Source organism: Hetaerina americana, unplaced genomic scaffold, assembly GCF_022747635.1.
Source record: "Hetaerina americana unplaced genomic scaffold, ioHetAmer1.1.p SCAF_26, whole genome shotgun sequence".
Classification (NCBI taxonomy): domain Eukaryota; kingdom Metazoa; phylum Arthropoda; class Insecta; order Odonata; family Calopterygidae; genus Hetaerina; species Hetaerina americana.
The window spans coordinates 29,159-48,200 of NW_027286830.1; positions in this window are offsets into that span (position 1 = coordinate 29,159).

The following is a 19,042-nucleotide window of genomic DNA, read 5'->3' on the forward strand; positions in this document are numbered from 1 at the left end:
AAATTTGTCAATGGCAATATGGCAATGGCAATATGGCAATTGTGGAAGTGCAGGAGTAGAAAATACATAAGCATGTTTTATGGTAGAATCGAAAACCTATTATATTATTTGTGCAAGCTAGTGTATTTACAATTGTTGAAGTTTTTGACCAAAAAAAAGTGCGAGTGAATTATTTCCAAAATACTATATTTTGCTTTTAGTCGCACGGATTACGAAACTGTTTAAGCACTAAGATATAGAGATACGGTTGATGCGATTTTTTATACCACCGTAATAGATCACCAATATAAATTCGAAATTTTTTATCCATCCCAATTAAATGCATAGGAGTGAGTTCTAGATGGTAATAGAGTATTCAATAGTGTTTTCATCAAAACTCGTTAATAAAATTGAGGACATAATAATTGAAAATGAAATTGGAATGAAAAGTTTTTTTTAACAATTTCGGCACACCTTAAATTTCGGGAGTTCTAAACACAGTTTTTACAAATTTAAGGCCTTTTCCTAGTATATTGAAATACGCCTTTCCTCTTTAGTATTGTGTTAGCCAAACAAAAAAATATATTTTGATAAAATTTGGTAGTTAGCCAAAAGTAGATTTATAGGAAATAAATGTTTAAAGAAATATGAAATTTATTAATCACACAATGTGATAAGGATGACCAACTAAATTTAAAAAAGAAGTTTTTCTATGGAAAAAGTGTTTAGTGACTCCGCTGTGGATTACTTAATGTAGAAAAAATAAAAATGAATAAATAGAAGTGGCTAACTTTGTTTTTAAAAGACATTCAGAATAGCAATTTAAGAAGTATTTTGAAGAATGGGTTTGGACAGAATCTTCTGGAAAACTTCTGAATAAGAAGAGGGAAAGTAAGGGCACATTCTTATTTACGATAGTTGACTGAAGATCATAATGGAAGAAGCATGGAAGAATAATAACGAAAAGGTGGAAATAAACTGTAAGAAAAAGGTAATGGAAAAAATGTTGGTGCAAATATATTTGAGTGAACGGTGAGTTTGACAAGGAACTGGATAATTTGAAGATCTGCAATAAACCAATCCTCGCATTATTAACATAAATCTAAATATTTTTTTATAAAACTGGCAATATATAATAAACCTTGAACAATTTTCTTGCTTTCATTTGGTAACATGGCAGGACATTCTACTGTTAATACTAGTTCGATTGGACATATTCCTTCTCTTTCAAGCGAAAGGTCGAGCATTAAAAATAATTTCAGTTACAGAGCTTTATGCATAATGATTTAATAGTAAGAAGAATATCACCTAATAATCTCGTCATTAATGGTTTCAACGGCCCTAGGCAGGAAGGCAGGGAGATTGCAACTTTGATCATGTCCCCTAGGTCAAACGGAATAGCTTTGGTGGAACGGACCCTGGGTTTACACAGCCGGTGCACCCACTCTGCGCTTGGGAACTAAGGGCATACTGAACAAAACCGCGTAAACAGGTATGTTATTCCAACGGAGAATTCAATTTTTCTTAGAAAAATATGCCTCAGAGTAATCCAGAAAATGCACTAAAAATATCTGAACCCTATCTACTGAAAAAATAAAATACTAATTACAATTGATAACGACTTTCGAGCAGTTATTTTTACAGGAAAAACATTAGGAGAGGGAACATGCAATGTATCAACTTGAAACCCTTCGAAAAAGACATTCGAGGGTGTTTTAGAAAAAAGATTTTTTGAAGAAGGAATCTCTTGAGAGTAATGTAAAGAAAAGCAAAAGGGTGCAAAAGTAATGAAATTGATGTACCAGATGTTATAACGCTGGCCACACACCAGGGACGGCCATTTGGGTCAAGTATGGACGACGGGGGCAAGTGGCGGCGGCCTCCAATGACAACGGCCTCGCATTCTGGGAAGGCTTCATAGAGTCGAGGTGGGCGGTTTGCGAAAGTCAGGGCAGGCAGCCAAAACTCAGGGCCAGTTGGCAAAGTTGAGGTTCACGAATGACGACGCATAGGATATTGGTATTTAGAACGGTATTTTTAAGATAAATTAACAAGAACGTAAATTGGATCAATATTGTTTTTAAGTAAAACATTTTATATTCCGCTTGGTATCTAATTATATCCAATGTTATATTCATTCCATATTATAATAATCTTTCACAATCACATTATATCCCATTGCTGTTCATTGGTTGGCAGCCCCTAAGCCTAAATAGAAGGTAAAAACTTTTCTAATTTTGAAAAAGTTTTCGCCAAGCACAACCGTTTGTATTTTTGTAACAACTTTCAATATAAATTAATTGCATTTTCACTACTCAATGATACTAAAACGATTTAAGGGACAATTTATCCTATTTTTCATTCCAAATCACTACAGATAACATATTTTGCCCCCATAAGATTTTGATAGCGTAACTTTACAAAATTAATCACTGTAGTAGTCATATTTAGGGGAAGCGATCGACATATAAGGTCATTTGCGCCATTAGGGATGGACAGGAAAGGATGAAGAGTGGAGAGAAACCTGGCGTCGGCATTAGCCTACTCTTTACGAAAGGCGCCAAGGGGTCCGCAGCCTAACGTCCCATCCGACGGACGGCGTACTCACTCAAAGTGCCCTTCACAAAGCACCTCAAGTAGGGTTCGAGATACCTTTGATTCAACACCGCCGGGATTTGAACCCGGGACCTCTGGGTGAGAAGTCAGTGCGTTAGCCCCCGTACCATCTCGATCCCAATTAATCAATGTAAATCATATAAAAAAGACAGATTCTTTCTGTCAAATATTTTGCACAAAATCCTCGTGCCACCCTAGAACGGCTGATGTAGGCAATATTATTCCCCTAATTGGAATGATATGATATGATTCCCCTGCTTGGAATGATATGATATGATTCCCCTGCTTGGAATGGGAATGAATCATCGAGAGGTAAAAAATTCAATAATGCATGAACTATTTCTTAGGAACCACGAACTTAAAATAATTACGTTCCTGCCTCTACAAACGGAGACTTACTATTTGTCATCGCTAGTAATACTTTCGCACTGCTTCAAGAAGCATTAAGTTCCATGTTTTTGGAAAAACTGGCATGATATCTCGTAATCTTGGGATTAAAAATAAGGTGACCTTTGCATGAATGCAAAAGTTGATTGCCTTTATTGATATTTTTACATGAATTACATATAAGTTTGCATATTCATACCTCAAAATTCACTGTTTTTTTTCAAGACCATGTAATTTGCCTACTGAGATTACACAATTTAGACTTCTTAAAGCAGTGCTGTTTCCACCCCAGGTACCACCTTTAATGGTGCGACCAAATTTTATAAATGATATAAATCAGAATTTTTTTCTTTAATATTAACGTTTGTGCATTATGATTGATAGATAGTAATGTTAATGTTAGGAAAAAAGGTTTTAAAATTATGTGTTAGTTTCAGGCTTTCATATAGATTTAAACCTCATGATTCCAGTTACGACCCTGGTGTGGCCGAAACCATAGTCGCACCTACATAAAATACTTCGGAAACAAAAATGCATGATTTATCAAAACTTTGGCGATTCAGGCATCAACATCTAGCAGTCGATTGCTGTGATTTGCATATAACCACCTACATCCATTTCATTCGATATTGTTCTCTTTCTGGCTGGTGGCGGCATTCTTTCCTTCAGAGAATGTATTTCTCTAAAGTACTGTCTCAGATACTTAGAGCATCCAAGAAATAGTCTGGAAACAATGCTGAGTTTACATTATGCCTTTTAATATGCTCCCTGTAAGGTTAAGCAAGCAGCTGTAATTTAATCTGCTGTGATATACGTCCATTTTTGCCATCAAGATGTTCAGACCTCAGGACAAGGAAAAATGTACGCTAAGCACAATATAATACTTTTTATAAATTTCATAATTTACAGCATAATTATTTTAATTCTATTTGCATTTAAATTGCTTAATTTTCCACCAGTAGACATAAAAATTGCAAAAGGGATATTTCAAAATTATACCGCAGGAATTATCAAATAAAAAACGAATAAACAGGTGTAATATCTACAACAACAACAATAATAATAATAATAATAATCTATAATAATAATATACCTGTATAATATCAACGAATTTCGCTTAACTATCAGAATTATTTAATTTCTAAATATTAAGCTTCTATCGACTATAAGCGGATTTAAAATATAAACTTAATATTTAATATTTTCTGTATTTATTTGAATTATATTTAGTTGATCGATTTAAAGGTTAACAAAAATCCTAAAAGAATAGACTATAAAAATGTTATGCTACGTATTTCCTTCACAGGCAGAGGCAGGAAAAGGCAAAGCTTTTCCATTGTTAGATCTAACGGTACACGCATTGCAAATTAAGGTTGAAATGCTTTTTATTGACCGAGTGACGTCTCGTAATGTATACTATTTTGTGAATTTTTTCATACTTTGGTGAAAAAGTGATTGCCTTAAATATGGCAATTAAACTCCCTATGTTACAAGACCTTGTGCTAGTTTCAAGGTCTCGAAGAACCGCATTTAAATGTTTTGCTTTTACGTCTACTGATTCGAGAAGATTCGAAAAAGTGGCGCTCTTGTGACAATAAGTGAACTTTTAATTATTATTCTTGAGATTCCACTGTCACTTAATAATAAGGAGCATACCGTGCGAACTTACCATTATTTATTGTGCATGTAGAATTACAGGTATTATTGGCATGAAGTGACACTATTTTTATCCTATGAATGAAAATTGTGGTATTAAATTGTTGTTTGATGTAAAAAGCAAAACTTGGAATGTGATAACACATATATTGTAGAATGGAATTAATAAAACCGGCTACACGTACTACCAATATACGAACAAAGCAACCTCAATTGTCCACACAAGATGGAGTACATTTATTCTAACCTCGTCAATGCTGTTGTCCTTCTATAAAAATCTTTCTTTAAATAATATCCGTAACACAAATGTGCTACCAACACACAGCTTGCGGATATTTTATTATAAAATTCCCCCATGAAATGCCTTTTGCCAATCTGAAAAAAAGATTTACCGTTCTGGACACCCCTAATGTTTCACTATTCTTGAGTCGGTGTCATAACCGGAGATACAATCAAAGTAAAAAATGTCCTTCTTAACATCTCTCCAAACTACTTTTAGCTAGTATATACATTTGGCCAATGTTTTAGAAGGAAACAACTATTTCCCTCCAGTTTAAAGTTTTCTCAAAAACGTGCTATTCCTCGCTCAATCTTCAAACGAAGCTGCTCACTTTCCAGTTGAAAAAAGACGAAAGTACTTGTAGCGCTCAACGGCAGGCGCATAAATTAATAGGAAAATGAGCAGCAACGGATCCAATATGAGAAGCTTATGGAAGCTTCAGGAGGCTGCTCTGAACTAATCTCCTGCATATTTAAATGAGAATGGATTGAGGAAAGCATTTCAAGGAGGAGGAAACATTTGATTAAGCATGCAAAAAACTCCGGGCGCACAGTGTCCTAGGTAGGAGAGTTAATTTGGTCGGTTAAATTTAGCATTCACTTTATATACGACTTCATGCCTACCTATTCGTATTTAAGTGTGTATATATGCTCGTTCGAAATTGAACTCACACTTTTGCGTTCAAATTGTCTCAAGCATTGGACAAACAAAGAATGGCAAAAGATAGCTCCTTTACTCTAAATGCATTCAACTATAAAGTCAGACTATGGAAAACAGGAATAATAAAAGGCCGTACTTCTAAAATATGACTATATTTTTATTAATGGCACGAGCTGGTGAAATTGAATGAATGCAGATAAAATTACCAGACTTCGGATAACTTGGTGAAAAATGCAAATGTCAAACGGACACACACATTTTCAATAAAAATTTAACTCTAGGATAAAACCCTAATACAAAGATGAAAACAAATTTACTTTTATCATACCGCTCAGAGGAATTTAACGGATGGGAGGGCTCAAGCAAGAAAATAAAAAAAACGAGATCCTTTTTGCGCTTGACCTTATTTGCTCCGATAATACTGGAGCAAGCGTAGCCAAGGAGCATGTCGTTCTTTACATGCCTTTATCAGCCGCAAAAAAAAAGATTTCTTTAACTCTAAAATAAATATCGGGTTTCAAGAATACATAAAAGAAATTATGGGACTTCCCTGATTATTGTCATTTATGTTAACACCTTGTGGAATATTTTATATTCGATGTCACAATCGAACTCTATCGATGATATCGAAAAATAATATGGAATATGACGATGAATTGCTAAACATACCGCAGGATTATTAATGGAAAACATTAAACAAAACGATAAATCTAGTAAACCCGAAACGGAGAGATTGATTGACATCAACTAGTAGAGGTATCTGAATTCACATAACTACTGTTTCCATTCTTCATTACCGAAAATAATTGGAGGCCAACAATAAAATTTTACAGTTTTAAACTATAAGTATAGAGGTTTGGAGGAATTTATAGGTCACAGATCCAAAGTGGTAAAAAATTTATTAATCAGCGTAAAAGCTCAAAAATCCTAATCGGTGCGATATTGAATTCTGACATCGTTACTCTCAAAATTTTAAAATTTATGCAAATTTAATGGCATTCAGTCACCAATAAACACGCTTGCATGATAGAATTACAATCATATTCACACAGGAAAGTGATTTTATAGTGATAGATTCTCCAAGAGCAATGCACTTGCATTCAGGGGAAAAAATCTCCACTGTTATCCCGCATCAATTTTACTACCGATCACATAAAAAAGGGGTCTTAATACACTTATAAGAGCAAGATGTTCATAAATGGCCCCGAAACCAAAAGATTGATTCTACATAAAAGTTTTAGCATTAGCACATATCCATCTTCATGAAATGTAAAGTCTTGAGACATTCAAAATTCAAATTAAACGGCAGCATGCATGTAAGAGCAGGCAGTAGAGAATAAATTTTTATTGCCATGCAATAAATACCATTTAAATTCTCTCGTGACACGTAAGGAAAGAATTTCCATTTCGATTCCTTCCGAAAAGGCCTTCGTAAGATTTTCTCGCCCTGGAAAATAACTTTGAAAAAAACAATAAAATTAAGAAACAAAAACCCATGATCGTGTAGCATGGACGCACGCTAGAAATTTAATTTTGTGCGAGGCAGGAAAAAACCTAAACACTCCCGTATCAAAACTCCTGTTTCTCCAGGCACGTAAATCTAAGCCTTATATGCTCCTGACATTCCGGCGGTTATGCTGACTAATAGTAAGCAGTTTTACGGCGTAATTTCTTTCACTCTGTGGAATAAATCGAAATTTTATCACCTATTAAAGTTCTTATGGGGCCATGAAAAGTGTGGATACAGGCTTCCTACTGCGTCGAAAAGTCGCGTAAATATCCCTTAATTGGTCGCTTGCAAGGTGGCAATTTGGTTCCCTGGAAGACTTAAAGGAGCCGTTCTACGAAGATAATCACCATCAGAGGTATTTGCAAAATTTCTTCTTCTCACAAGAACGCAATCGGCGGCCGTACCGCAACACGAAGTGAAATCACATTTCAGATGCACAGGAAGAGGTGGCTTTCGTGCTTTTCCGGGCTGAAAACTGCAGACAAAAATTAGTAAGCCAATGTGTTGGTAAGGCAATAGCCACGGACTCCTACGGTTGAAATACGGAACAAACGCTTAGGTAAGGCTAAAACTCATTGAGGAAAACCCTTTATGATCTACACACAAGCAAAGTGTCATATGACTGCTTCATATTCTTATAAGTATTGGCTTCACTTCGATTCTGTTAAATAGTAACTGTTGAAACACCTACCGCTCAACCGTGAGTTTTAATGGAACGATTTCTGACTCATAGAAACAATGAGTCTGGCCCGATCTTAAAAAACTTCCCACCGTATTCCATTTCTTCGGGGAAATTGTTACATAGTTAAGAAGTAAACGAGTGAAAGAGGTTTGTGAATTGAAAAAAATAATATATTATAAAAAAATATCGGACCCGATATATTGGAATCATCATCAGGCTTCAATGATGATTCCAATGATCACATTACATCAGAGAACGTTTGGGTGATTGTGAGTCACACACTTTGTTTCTTAAATACAAGCTTTATCTTTCCTCTCATTTCACTTCGCACCAAATTCAAATTAAAAAAAAACAGCGGAATACATTATACATTCTTTCATTTGAAACAAACGTAAGATTTAGTTAATTATTTTCAATCAAATTTCATCACATGAATTTAAAAAAATAAACATATTTCCATATCAATAACAAATTTTACTGCGTCAACTTCTAAATGGAAGAGTGGGGGATAAAAATCATGATGACAATACGAAAAAATAGGAATAATATCAATATATTTTACTAATCATGTGATGGTTTCACTACGCAAGTATTTTCTGACAAAGTGGAGGTGTTAACATCTTTTTGAGTTGGTTGGTAATTTCTAGGAATAGAAAGTTTATATATGAAGAGAGCGAATGAAACGCCCATGACACTCAATAATGAAACAGTTGCAAATATCAAAGAAACTTGTATCATAGGTGTGCATACAGCGTGTGTTTCCATTAACAACGGAGGCCTGAAAAAAATACCCCTATATCTAGGAAGCAGCAATCATTCTTTCTGCTACACTGCTTTCGAGAATGTCTCTCACACAACTGAATTTTAATCTCCATAAGCATTTTCTGAAAGATAAAAATTTTCCTTAGACATGTACTCATTGAGATTCTATTTAAATGCCTACAGCCAGGCATATGCGCGGTCAGATGCAAACGTGCGGTGATCAAATAATCGTGTGAGAGTTCCGTATACGGCCAGCCAGGGAAAATAATTACCTTTGTACCTCATCTAGATGATTTTTTGAGAATTTCTATGCATTATTCTGTTCGATTTTAAAATTTGTGTCTTAGCACGATCATTCTAGTAACCCACAGCTTGTCTTTTCAGAAACATCCAGATTACTGCAGTGCGGCATAAGTCCTATGTTTAAGGAAAATTATAATAAGTCCGGCAGATATAGAAAATTGATGTATAGAATTCCAAGCCTCTGAAAGAAGTTGATATGAATGGTTGAAGTACTACTCCGGGAAAATCATGAGTATGTCACTGTCAAGGGGATTGATGATTATTCTCTCTTAGTTCACACGTTACCTTGGAATTTACGTAAATTTTGACTAACGTTATACCCGCGTCAGCAATATGCATTATGCAGTAACTGAATAAATCATCAAATGTTGGTATATATATATATATATATATACAAGGTCGCACCCAAGAGTGGTAGGACTGATTTTCTCTGGCGCGAACGGAGCGGTGGAGGGAGGTCTGCCTGGAGGGGGCTCTTAACAACAGACCAACACCAACCTCAGTCACCTTCGGGCTGTCGTTGTGTGAGGACACCGTTTTTAGTGAAGCAAGTTTTTTGTCCACGTCGAAAAACAAAATGAATCTGAATTTAGAGCAACGTTATTCCGTGAAGTTTTGTGCGAAACTCGGGAAGATGGCAACTGAGACCCTCGATATGATCAAGCAGGCTTATGGGGACACCGCCTTAAGCCGTTCCACAGTATTTGAGTGGCACAAGTTGTTTAAAGAGGGTAGGGAGCTCGTTGAAGACGACCATCGCTCCGGACGGCCGTCGACGGCAAGAACTGACACGAATGTGGACAGAGTGAGGACACTGCTGAAAACAGACCGACGCTTAACCAGTGAAGAAATTGCAGACCAGGTGGGTCTGTCTGCATCCAACGTCTAACGCATTATTTCACAGGATTTGGCCATGCGCAAGGTGTGCGCCAAGATGATGCCAAAAATTCTGCCATGGCGCGCTCGTCGTCAGACAGCTCCTGGCCAAATACGGCGTTGCCACGTTGCCGCACCCACCCTATTCTCCCGATCTGGCACCACCGGACTTCTTCTTCTTCCCCCTGATGAAAAGACAACTCAAGGGACGACGTTTTGACTCGATAAAGGCCGTTCAAGAGGCTTCGACGAGCAACATCAACGGCATCCCCAAAGAAAATTTCCAGCGGGCGTACGGGGAATGGGAGCGACGTAATACTAAGTGTGTAGCAGCTCAAGGAGCATACTTTGAAGATTATTAAGTCCATGTAAGTATATCGTCAATAAAATTCTTGTAAAAAAATCAGTCCTACCACTTTTGGGTGCGACCCCTGTATAAATATATATACATATATATATATATATATATATATATATATATATATATATATATATATATATATATATATATATATATATATATATATATATATATATATATATATATATATATATATATTTGCTTTGCAAGCCGTTTCTAAAGCTTCACGGTTAAGTAAACTTCATACTTTTCAAGGACAAAGATGAATAAGGATGAACGTTAAAGAGACAATTGTTTTAAACGCCAGCTTTACGTTGCCAAATTTACCGTCACAATTAATCAACGGAATATTTAATAAATAAGCGGTCAGTATCAGAGTAAATTCATTTATTACTTTAGGAATGGCGTGATTCAAGGCTTTTAACTGCACTAATAATGCGTAGTAACTCAGCAGAGAGACTTTCCCGATCGGGGCAAATGCTTCAGCTAGACCGGGCCGGCTCATAGCTATACGGGGCCGTATCAGTGTTCAATATGGCACTTCAAAAGAGCAACGATTTCACCTCCAAAGTACACTGATTTACATAAAGAGACGTGAAGAATGTGAAGAAATGGCATATATCGATAAACATTGAAAGGCAACTGCAGGGACTGTTATGCGCATCCCATACAAGAACTGATCTAAATCCGAACGAGATGCATTGTTTCACCCGCGGCCATTCATCAAACTATCGACCCTGATTGATTTTTATCGCAATTCGGGACCGTAATTGATAGGAGGCTATTAAAGTCGTAAAACACATAAATTTTACACTTGCCCATCAGTAAAGATTACCGATTCTCGTAATGCACGCAATATGTGTTGTTCGATAAATGTGTTGGAAGGAATATAATGCTTTAGACTGCCGTAGTGACCTCGACTCCGATAATTATTAGAGCACTAGTCTTTCCATGTATATGACAAAAACTCTTGGTAATTTTACCGACATTAATTTGTAAACGAAAATGCTATGCTATAAAAATAAAATTACTTTCGAGGCAAAGCACGGTTATTTTGAGTAGCACGTGGAAAATAATGTAGAATTATTTTCCCAACATAAATTTATATTAACCGGCTTTCTTATTTTGGCTTTAAAAAGTTTGGATTTGCTCTTAAAATCGCCATATCGCCAATGTCGCACGGGTAATCATCTACGGTAGTCCTTCTAAAGCTCGCCTGGAGATCACGAATCTTCCTTCTGATCACAGGGCACCCGCGATTGCAAGGCCGGCCAAAATCGGAATAGTGACACACCAGTCCCTCACTCACATGCTGAGTAAACACTATTCGCCGTTAATATTCGCTGAATGTAGTAGGAGTAATCGGAGGCAGACTCCGGACTGTGCGCGATCTCATCAAGTCTGTGTTCATGGAGTCCGTCCAAAGTTTGCTCAAGGATATAAACCTCCCGAGTAGTTCAGGAACTGCTGGAAACAGCGTCCATATCAAAAGGAGTTGCATACGAGTTGTCGGCAAACATGTTTCGTCTTAGTGAGCTGAGAGGCTTTGTAGAAGCTTTCGGCAAATGCTGATACCATCGGATTGCTGACGAGCGAGTATGAAATCATTTATTGTAATAATACGAAATAAACTGGATTACTCCGAATGAATGGTAAACCTGCATCGTGAAGAGAAAAATTACATATTATTTCGCAGCATTCACAAAGTTCAGCAGGCCTCAGGGAAGATATTCTACAATTTAAAATGTCTCCTCTGCCTTAAAAACTTTACTGTAAACGCTGTCGATAATATATGTGACGGAGTTTCTCCATCCTGCAGTTACACTGATAAAGATACCATTTCAAAAGACCCTCCTAAGTCGACGTTTAATTCGCCATGCCGGTTGCGGTAGCATGCTACTACTCACCTGCCGAACCCAAGTTCATGGGTGCGATTCCCGCATGGGTGGGTTTTCATCCACCTAGGGTTCGGGTGTTTGTAATTGCCTTCAATGTAACGTACAGGGGTTAGGTGGTAGAAGGGACTATGACGTATCATTCTCTCCCCAATTAACTCGTTAAGTAAATTAATATATCTCCTAGTTCTATTCATATTAATTGCGACAGTCTTTACTGCAGTTTGGCTATAATCTACAACTAAAAAGACTGTTGACAGATACAAGAGCGTGAATAAATTGTGAATAACTTGCTTATTAAAATCAACAACTATTGCATTATTTTCATTTTTCTATTTAAGTATCTCAGCAAATCCGTTTAGGTGTTCACGAAGCCTGATGCACTCAAATTTTGCTTAAAATATATATATTAATTTACTACCAATATCTAATTTCACAACAAATAAAATTATATATTAATAAACAATCATAAAATCGCAAATCAGGGGCTTGCCGGTAGGCAAGCCGATGTTATTAATTGTAATGATACCAAATAAACTAAATAATTCTGACCGGATGCTAAACATGCATATGCTAATCATAAAATACTTGACATGCATAAATGCCAATCACTTTATGAAACAAAGTTCTTGCAATTACAAAAGTCAATTATGCGTTTTAATTATAAATAATATCGAGCTACATTTTGTCGTTTTAGATCATAATATAGATGACTCAAAATGATATCGGTAATCGGAACCTCGGCCCTGACAGAATGTTCAATCAAATTAAATTGCATTTTTTACCGAAAATCCAAGATACGTAACGCGTCTGTGCTTCTTGGCTTCTTGAATATCCTTGAGACGCAAGAAGAGACGCCATGTCTCGACCGAGGAAATCCAATCCGTTCAACCCCACGCGCTGTCATATTCATGGAACGTGATAATCGTAGCAATAAAACATACAAATGCAACAGGGAGGGGAATGGCGGCTAAGAATTCCGCGATTGAATAATTAATGCACGGCGGCGCGGCAGTACCATCCAAATGGCTACCCAGAGACCTCGCATTTCCCCATCACCCCCTTCCTCTACTTGTGGGCATGGAGTCGGAGTGACCAGTCCGAGGGCGGGTGGGGGGGGAGGAGGAGGGACTCTACCGCTGTGTGGAGGGAGGGTATGAGCGCTGAGGATATCCGAGCGAGTCGGGCGTCTGAGTGTGGCGGGGATTGAGGACTCGGTTGGGGGTGAGGTGGGCGAGGATTTTCGGACTGAATGTAGGGAAAGAGGGGGGGGGGAGGGGTAATTGGAAAGTTTCAACGTCCCCAAAGAGTAATTTTCGTCGGAAATTCCCCCACCCTGTTGCTGGTCAGATGCGTCCTCGAAAATCGTGTCTGCAAAGCTCTAGGACTTGCTCGAAATTTCGACGCCGTGTTTCTTGGTTTTTTTCCCCGTTCCACCCCCCCCCCGCTTATGCCCTCACACTGGGGCTTCAAAAGACGTCGTACGCCCCCCTTCCATCGACCTGGAGAGTTTTGAGGTGAAGGGTTTATTGCGGCAGTTCTCGGGCCCGCCAGCATTTTCGCACCGTAGAAGTCAAGGCCTTCCGCAACATCCGGGTAGCCGGAGAATGTGCCCCTCGGCTTCGCTCTTCTGCTGTCACTATCTCCGAGACAAATAAATACCCTGAGAAAGTGGATTCTCTGTTTCTTCCGAGTTTCATGTAAAAGCTTCCTAAAGTATCCTCTCTACGTTGAAAGGTCCGTTGATGCTTTGGTAAATGCCGTTTTTATTATTTAGAAAAAAATAATTTTACACGATATTTCGGCTAAGTCAGTCTTTATTATTGTCATAAGGGAAAGAACGAGCACTAAGAACATAAAATGTCACCAAAAACAGTGCTTTGCGGGATCAATGAAACAAAATATATTACTTTTTTTGTGAGTGAAATTTTCCTTAAAATAACTTTCGATAGCAAACAAAAATGTTGTACTTCTACTGAAATGGGTGATCGAATTGACGGTGCACTAGCTAACCATACTGAGGGTAAGGGTTCGTATTTACTGAGAGAAACATTTTCTAGAGTATTCTAATAACCTCATTTGGTGCCCAGAAGATTATTCTGAAAACTAGGGTAACCGAATATGCTGTCGTTTCGGATGACTAAAATGTAGACTTGGCCTCTTCAGGTTAGGTTAGACTTATTAATGCTTACTGCATCTCTAAAAAACCAACTTAAGATACATTTTCAAACTATACTCTGTGGTGTAAATTAACTCATCTTTTGGTTGCTTGTCTTTTTAATATAATGGATCCAGATAATTTAATAGATCCAGAAATTTACCGTAGAGATTATATTACGAAACTGGAATTGCCCACCAAAAATATTTACGGAATAGCAGCCTTCTGTTTAAAGGCTCTTGTCTTAAAATGATATCTATACGATGTGGATTCGCTGGTATATTTGATATGCCGAATGATGACATTTATTGGGTGTGTAACAATGTCAATAACCCCAGCACGACGAGAAATGACTGCGTTTCAGGGGAGGAGCACAATTTGTACAATTATTACTCACAATCATTGTGAATCATTATGTGTATTGTTATTTCAATTATAAGCCTGATTGTCAAACCTTGTCTTCCGGATCATTGAATATCTCTATCGACTAAATCACCGCATTCTGAAGAGACCTCGAAACATGACGAAGACCTTGAAGCCAGGAACGACCACTTTACTTTCTCCTTGAGAATGAGAGAGCGCAGTCCCAATCCCTTGGGAGGGTGGTGAGGTGTTAGGCGGGACCCTGACCGAGGAAAATAGGGAGCGGAGAGAGGGCGGTTCGGAGAGGCCGGCGAAGTGGTATTTCGAAGAAGACGCTGGAGGAGAGATAGACGGGGAACGGAATTGAATGGAATGGGAAAGGTAGAGAGGAAAAGTACGCGAGGCCATACACCAAGAGCGTATATATGGGTTTGGGATTGTGTGCGCGTTCGGGCGGGGGGAGGGGACTGGAGGATAAGAGCGGGTGGAATGAGGGAAGGCAGGAGGAAGCAGGAGGTGAATCACTGGGGATGGGATGGTTTAAGATGGCGACGTGTCTGAAAGAAGTTTCCGCACCTCGAGGAAAAAGTGTGGCGGGAACGGCGGGAGGGGGGGACGGGGGGAGGCAGGAATGGGCGGCTGGATGCGCCCCGGCGGAATTGTCCTCGAGGCAATCTCCCGACAGAAAATACGTCGCCCGCGGAAGGGAAACGGTGGTGGGGGAGGGATTTGCCAGGAGTGGGGGTTGCTGCGTCCGGGAAAGAGAGGCCTTTTCGGTGTGAGGCGGTCGAATGAGACGGTGAAAGTGTGGAGGGTGGGGTGAGACGAGGGGCCTTGTAGGAGCGCGGCGGGGCGTCTGGATTCAGGGCGAGTGGTGAAAATGGAAATGGGATTGGTGGACTTAAAGAAACGGAGGCAAGACCTTGTGGTGGGGGGGGGAAAGAAAGCGATTTTTTCCCCAAGGAGGCGGGACGGGAATGAATGTCTTCTTGGGGATGAGGAGGGGGTTGGGGAGAGGTGGAAGGATGTCTTGTCCAGAGAGATTCGGGGCGGAATTGGGTGGGCCCTGCCCATGGTGGGGTTGTTTCCCAGGAACAGTGGAAGGGGTCCTGCGGGGAGTTGTTTGTTCGTGGGCGTATAAACAACACGGGCTAAATGAGACCAGGTAACCGAGTGCGAAGCCCTTACATATTAAAATACTGGGGACTCATTTTGGGCGTGAGTAGAAGAGAACTGCTCAGGAAAGAAATGTTTTGCAAAGGGAACTGTAGCCATGTGTGAGGCCGTATTTGTATAGTGTCGCCAGATTCAAGCTTCAAATGAAGTGCTCTAAAATTCATACAAGTCTCACGCTTACCTAGTGCGTTCACTGAAGGGACGTAAAATGAACTAAGTGATAACGTGCCTGCACTAATTAACGTGAGAAATTTTCTTTTTGATAAATCATAAAATTTTAAATTATGACTTTGAAATCCCTGTAAAACGTATGACCACATGAAGGGGTTCAATAATAAAGGGCTCTAATTAAACTTTTATTCCAATCCTTCGGACACAAGCAACGTAATGGCCGTCACAACTGTTCCCTATTCCAATCGACCACTGTATAGTATAATCGGGAATCTCCAGTTATCAGGTAGTTCAATAAAAGTGCTTATTATGATAGGAGCTTAAACCAATCCTCGGACGGAATAAATGACTTAGGGTCGCGTTCACAGTTAAAATAAAAGTAACCAACAATTAGAATGGGGTCTCCGTCTTATAATTAAATACAGAATTACCGTTACTATATACAGCCTATATGATTTTTGGAGTTTTTATAATCCCCGCTACCGTGCTATTAAATCAATATCAAAAGTACTAGATATAAGTTATTGGTGAAAAATTCGTGCCCTTACAAAAATGGTATAAAGAGGCGTTAAACGACTAAATCACTTTACACATGTATTGTCACGTAAGCAAGGGCTAAGTGGGCAGCACCTCATGATTTACTGATGGAAAGAAAAATAACTATAATCAATCTCCATTTCTTGACCGTCTCAAGCCCACACCAATGGCCGCTCTCAGGACAATGCCTGCAGCTGTATTTTATATTGGTTCATGCTTGCTGAGCCTTTAATAGTGTTTGCGAAGCCTGGAAGGCTACTATTAATCTCCTCAATCGATGAAAATCGAATGAAATTTGTTGTTTCAATTCGCATGCCCTTCTGGCCAGGTACCACGAGATGGGACATTCGGCTTAGTAGTTGGAGTCGAATAAAATAGGTTGGATTGCTCTGATATTTATATTTACCCGGCAGTCATATTATATTTAGACTATAATTCAGCGCAATGAAGACAGATGAAAGAATTCATCCTCTTGGAGAATACTGAAGTTTTTAATGAAAGGGTCCTATAAACCTTCATACTGTAACACCGTATACGGTACCTGCCTCTTTTGGATACTTTCCCTTGATTAATGCTTTTAGTTAACGGTGAGATTTATTATTTGGTCAATTCCATTTGTATTTTCATAATCTTACGGAGACATTTTTCCGCGTGTTTATTTTAAATTGGCCGTCTTTCTGTTCCTGATAGTGCGCCTGCCTTTGCACTTTCTAAGTTGTGCAATTTTCTACTTTTATCTTTATAATTTGTAAGGAAATTAGGAGTGAAAACGATATAGTATTTCAACGTATATTTTCAATAAAAAGTTTGCTTTTGGTTGTGATTTTGAAGTTTTTAGTTGAATTTGGGATTTACTGGCTCTGAATCTTTTGTTTAAATTTTTAAACAATGCTTCTGTTCTTTACCCATTCTAGCAAACGTATACCACCTGGGTGTATTTCAAGGTAAACCATGTATAAGTGAAGTAATAGCACCCGTGGAAGAGTGATTAATATTTTTAATATGGTTTGATAATTAAAAATAAAATATTCGTGTTTTTTTAGAATGGTATAATCTGAATGCTGAGGTAAATGATAAATATTGCAAATTGTCTTTAGTATGACTGCAGCTGATGTTTAAATGGATTTCTCAATTAAGTCGCAATATTCAATGGAAGGTAAAAATCAATGTATGTAAAAACTGCAAAATTAATTAGCACCTTTGTCAGGATTTGACCCCATTCTGTATGCACCAATATATCACGACATTATTCTATTCATTCTTAAATTGCAAATTTTTATACGTTAATATGCAATCTGCAGGCTGGTTTAAAAATATTGTCATTTGTAAAATATCTTAAAGTAAGGTGTGAAACTCCCACAGAACACCTTGTTGGGAACGGCGTTAAGTGTGTGAGGAAAGAACGAATATATAAATTACATACTTGACCTTTCGCTTTCAGAAGCTGCGAATACTATTCAAATAAATTGACCGCGGAGAGGTGGACGGTTTATTTCTGACATTTCCCGGACAGACACAACTTACAAAGAGTATCATTGGTATTTAAGCCGCCGAACTTACCACCAACCGCCGAAATTTACCTTTTTATAGCACTGGATGTTGAAATCTGTGTCAATTGATATTAATAGCCTATCCTGGTGAACCCGCATTCTTATAGCAAGGGACTTTCGTGAAGAATAAACGGAAAGTGTGAAATGAATAAGTAATGTGGAATGAGGGGAAAGAAGTTCAGAAACAAATGGTTTGCAGACACGGTTAACATTTTTTTTATAGCTCCTGGTGGCATATTCCAATCTAGTCCGTATATATTAGCACCACCAAAGGATTAACATTAAAGCCTAAAAAATTTCGATATTAGGCAGAAAAAAATATTATGGATTTTTCTAATAAATGATATTCCTGTTTCCAAGAATATTAATACATTCATGGGTGGTTAATAAAAAGAAATCATGCATATTTTTTCACAAAGAGAATAAACATTATTTTTCATTAAAAATTTAGACTGGTGCTAAAAAAAGATAGTTATGTATTAATCGAAATCGTAATAGTCTAATACCAACTTTTATGAGAACTTTCACGAAGAAATGCCACGCGTACATTGTTTCGGAGTGTGTTCAAATACGGCTATTTTATAAAATATTTTCAATACAGTTATTTTATTTACATTTGTGTTAAAAAGAGGGAATTTTTTTCTGAATTCTGGTTTTCCTTAAATTTTATGAATTGAAACTTTTAAAAATTGTCACATTTGTATTTTATTTATGCTTGCTATTTTTAAAAACTTGATCATTACGAATTACTTGGTTATTTTCTAAGATGAAACAGCAATGAATTCGTCTCTGAATATAGAAATTACATTTGTCAAAACTTCTATTAAAATATATGTAATCCAAATTAAGATTAGCGATGCGGCATCGCTCGCCTGACTGCAACAACAAACTATTATACGTACCTCTTCTTCAGTTGATTACACATTATGGGCATTACTTAAAGATTTAATGAAAGTATCGTCAAAAAACACCTGGAAATGTATAACAAGGATCCAAAATATTGAAATAAAAGCTCTAGGTATTGGAAAATTTCAAACAAATGTTAAATAAGTTTCAGCAAATTAAAACTTTTTTGTCATTACCCTAAAACGTCAACTGCATGCGCAATAAACCATTCTAT